The following is a 4,241-nucleotide window of genomic DNA, read 5'->3' on the forward strand; positions in this document are numbered from 1 at the left end:
AAACCGCGCCTCAGTGGTCAGGGGGAGGGGAGGAGTGGAGAGACTGGTTGAGGGGGAAGGGGGTGATGGGCGTAGGGTGGGGGAGAGAAGTGCAGTAGGTTGATGGGGAGGCAGGGTAGGGGAGGGAGGGTTCCGGTGAGGTGGGATGAAGGTGAGATGTAGGGTGGGAAGAACAGGGAAGAAGAAAGTGGGGTGATGGAGAGGTAGAGTGAGAGGAGGCAGGATGAGGAGAAAGTAGGGGGGAGAGGTAAGGCAGGGGATGGTTGGTGGTTCGGGGAGAGATTAGGCTGGAGCGGGGTGTGGCCTGAGTGAGGGCTGAGGGAGAAAGGTAGGGATAAGAGAGGGTATGAGATGAGGGGAAAAGGTTTAGTAGGGGAATGGAATTGGGATGAGCAGAGTACAGATGCAAGGCAGGGAAAGCCAGAGATGTACGGTGAGACAGGGTGAGGGATAAAGGTGGGGGGAGACAGGGGTGAAGGAGCTTGATAGGGAGATGCAGGGTGAGGGCGGTAGGGAGATGCAGGGAAGGGGTATCGGGTGAGGAAGTACTGTGAGCGAGTCGAACTAACTCGGTCAAAATGTTGCAACCTCATGTATCATCACCAGCCAACGCACAATATCTAGTGTGAAAATATCCCTATACATAGCTCACATGATATTAGGAGACGGGCGCATCTAATACCAGACCAAGCTCCTGCCACTGCACAACACTGGCTAATAACATATTCATTTCCTGGGTAGTGCAGGGTGTTCTGAAACGACCTAGATAACTATGGTTGTCAACAACTGTGTATACGGGAGACACGACAGGTAGAAGACGGTGAAGGATGTGCACGAGAGGACGATCCTGACTAGGAATTAGACAACGAAGATGAACTCCGTTTGCTATACACAGGACATGAAGGTGGTACACTACACGAGTTGTTGCTATTTAATACTCAACACATTGTCCACCAGTGTACAGTCAGCGACAAAAATTAGCCTACGGTTCCACTGCGTCTACTTGACACTAATGGTATGTTCTTCCGTGATGGGTCATATTAAAAAGCGTCATCTTTGGAACAGACACATACCAATCCTCTCTCAGTTTAGGAACAAGCTATTACCCATCGGCGAAAACGAGGAAAAAAGAAGGTGAAATATTAAGTGAACTTTTGTCCTTGTTAATGCTGTAATTCCCCAACAAAATACCATGTAAAATTCAACCAGTTATCAAATTTTTACTTTATTTTTGCTATCGCCAGACGATCGCTTTCAACTTGGGAGAGACTTTTCGAGCAAGGATCCACAAGGATAAGAGATAAAAAAAAAGAAAAGAAAAAAAAAAACATTCTCAAGTAAAACTGAGAAACGACGTATATCTTTTGTGAGAGAAACTGCCAATGTTTTCATGTAACAAGACAAGAAGTATTTACACAGAACATAGCTGCCTATAGTCATTAATCAGCTAATATGTCATATATGGGAGACACACACACCTCAGTGGGCATCTTTCAGTTTCAGTGACACCACAAGACACTGGTTGAGAAGTGGCTCATTAACTCAAATTCCATTACTGTGGCCTGAAGAAAATGTTGATATGTGTCACAGAAAACCACCTTCATTTTCTTTTTTTCTTTTTTCTTTTTTTTTCATACGTGCTTGGCATGGTCAGTTTAAGGAAACGAGTGTTTTATGGCACGAGGGTTGAAGTTGTCCATGTCTTATCTGATGATACTGACGAATTTGACTACAAACCGTAAACCAAAAATCACAACTTTCACACTGAACTGTGTACTCAGGTTCAGTACATTATTCTTCGTATTGCAACTCTTATGCCGACAATGTAACTGACAGGCCTCCCCGCTGTGGGAAAGCGTAATAACGATATATGACATTATGTAACGACAATTAGGTAGATATGTGAAACTTATTTTCTAACTTTATTGCATAAAAGCTTAGATAATTCTATCGAGGATTGGTAAACATAAGTCTTTACTTAAGTTTAATTTGAGAATTAAACTACAAAGATAATCAGTGTGCATCATACTGTATTAAGTTCCATGGTTCACTTGCACCCAGACTCAGTGTTGTAATCACATTCAGTTGCTTTCTCTGATCGACCTTTAGTGCATCGACACACTTCGTTGCGCTTGGTGGATGATCAAGAGGATGCACCTAAAATCAAACAAACTAGTAAGCAAAATTCAGCATATTAATTTGGCAGATGGTTGCTACTGGTACAGAGTTGCTGTATTTGAAAGCTTTCTGTGGTCGGGCTGTGTTAATGAATTAAAACATTTTATACGAACGTCTACATCAAAGACAACGTGTTGACCAGTGTACTGTTCAATACTGTTCCTCGCAGACCATACCTTGAAGACAAGGGGAAAAAAAAAAAAAAAAAGCAACTCGTTCCTGCTAATGCAACTGCCGACCTCTCACCCTACCACCCGGGATATAGTTGCCAAGCATCTATTATTACATATGAATATCAGTAGAACAGACTGTTCTCGGTTTATCAAGCATTGCAGATATTACGGGTATAAAAGCGGAGGAATAACGTAATACCAAATATAAAGTCATCATGCCGCCGTCTCACAATTACAGTACAGGAATAACGTAATACCAAATATAAAGTCATCATGCCGCCGTCTCACAATTAGAGTACATTGTAATACTATGATAACCGTCGCCAGAGTGATTATCATAAACTGATACAGCGAACACTTAACCTGTCACGGAGATAATTATTCTTGCACTAGATAGCAGATCAAATTTATATTATAACAGTGGTCAGTCCACTGTTATGTCATAATATAAAAGAGTGAGAGCAGTGGAAATGAGCTATTTGAGAGGAGCATGTGTAGTCACATGGAGAGAGACTGACACATGAGGAAGTGAAGGAGCGTTGTGGTGTGGATGTGGATGTGATAGGAAGCGTTAAGAGAAACACATTAAGGTGGTTTGGCCATGTGGAGAGGATGGAAAGTGAGAGACTAACGAGGAGAGTGTATGAGTGAGGTTGAGGGGGGGAGAGGGAGGGGGATGCCAATAGTGAGGTGGATGGATGGAATGGAGAGGTATATGAGAGAGGGTGTGTGTGAGCTGGGAGCAGGGCAATGAAATGGCGAGGGACAGGGCGACATGGAGGCGATTTGTTTGTGGCCACCCCTTACGGGATTAAGGCGTCAGGCAATAGATAGATAGATAGATCGACGTAACAGTGGTACGACAGTTTAAATTAGTTGTGTATTAAAGAAGTATTTTACGTATCATGATCTTAAGTCTGCCCATTTTTGTGCTGTCTTGCAACAGCGATATTGTTTTTTTAAAAGAATAATGGCCATGCCGCGTTGAGTACACCGCTTCCCGTCCGATCAGCGAAGTTAAGCAACGTTGGGTCTGGTTAGTACTTGGATGGGTGACCGCCTGGGAACACCAGATGCTGTTGGCATCCCTACGAGTCAAGTGGGGTTGGTGGAGGATTAGTGCCCCTCCCTGTAAAACAATTAACTCTAAGCCTTTGGCCACCCCATATGGGATACATGGCGTCTGGTAATGAATGTGTAATGAATGAATGTGTATTATTTAATTTACTTGGGTATTTTTGGAAACTGTACAAAATGCTTAACTCTCAGTTTACAACAAACAAACTGTGTTCACATTAATAAAAAGTAAACATTTTCTTCGATATATTTACGTACTTTTAAATATATAAGATCCTGTGAAAGGGTGGCCAACCATGTATCGAGGAAATCAAGGTTACGGAGTGTTTTCTTTCGTCAGCCAAGTAATTGTGTGTGGTTTGAAATACCGCCCGATAGGTAGTTCTGTTTGACAATATATCGGTAGTTGCAACTTAACATGAGTGTACAGCTGTTAACTCTCTGCCTCCTGTGAATCACTCTCAGCTGAATGAAATCATCTGGCAACATACTAGAGCTGTCCCAACCTGAGCAAGTTATTGGTGGCAGCGATGACATTCTCAGACTCCAACGAATCAGCTGAATAAAACTGTCTGGTTTTAGCTTGAATACTTTACTGGAGTTGTCCCGACGATAAAAGAGTTAATGGTGATTGTATTAGCATTTGCCAGTTCCTGTGACGCACCCACAGGTGAACAAAATCTTCTGACGTTAGATCGAATAGAATACCTGGTGGAGTTGTTCAGATCATGAGAGGGTTAACAGGGAAGTCGGTGAAAAAAGCCAGACATGCATTCACACATAATTCACTGCTACCCACAAAACTAAATCTAT

General features: G+C 42.8%; 1 non-coding gene across 1 annotated transcript; it reads left to right on the top strand.

The window, feature by feature from the left end:
• The first annotated feature begins 3,317 nt into the window (after positions 1-3,317).
• Positions 3,318-3,436, top strand: LOC145417696 (5S ribosomal RNA). The gene has a single exon (XR_013900559.1). It is a non-coding gene; the product is annotated as a 5S ribosomal RNA (ribosomal RNA).
• The last annotated feature ends 805 nt before the right edge of the window (positions 3,437-4,241 follow it).

This window comes from Coenobita brevimanus, chromosome 110 (assembly GCF_032717465.1).
Source record: "Coenobita brevimanus isolate Jiangsu-jjx chromosome 110, ASM3271746v2, whole genome shotgun sequence".
Taxonomy (NCBI): Eukaryota; Metazoa; Arthropoda; class Malacostraca; order Decapoda; family Coenobitidae; genus Coenobita; species Coenobita brevimanus.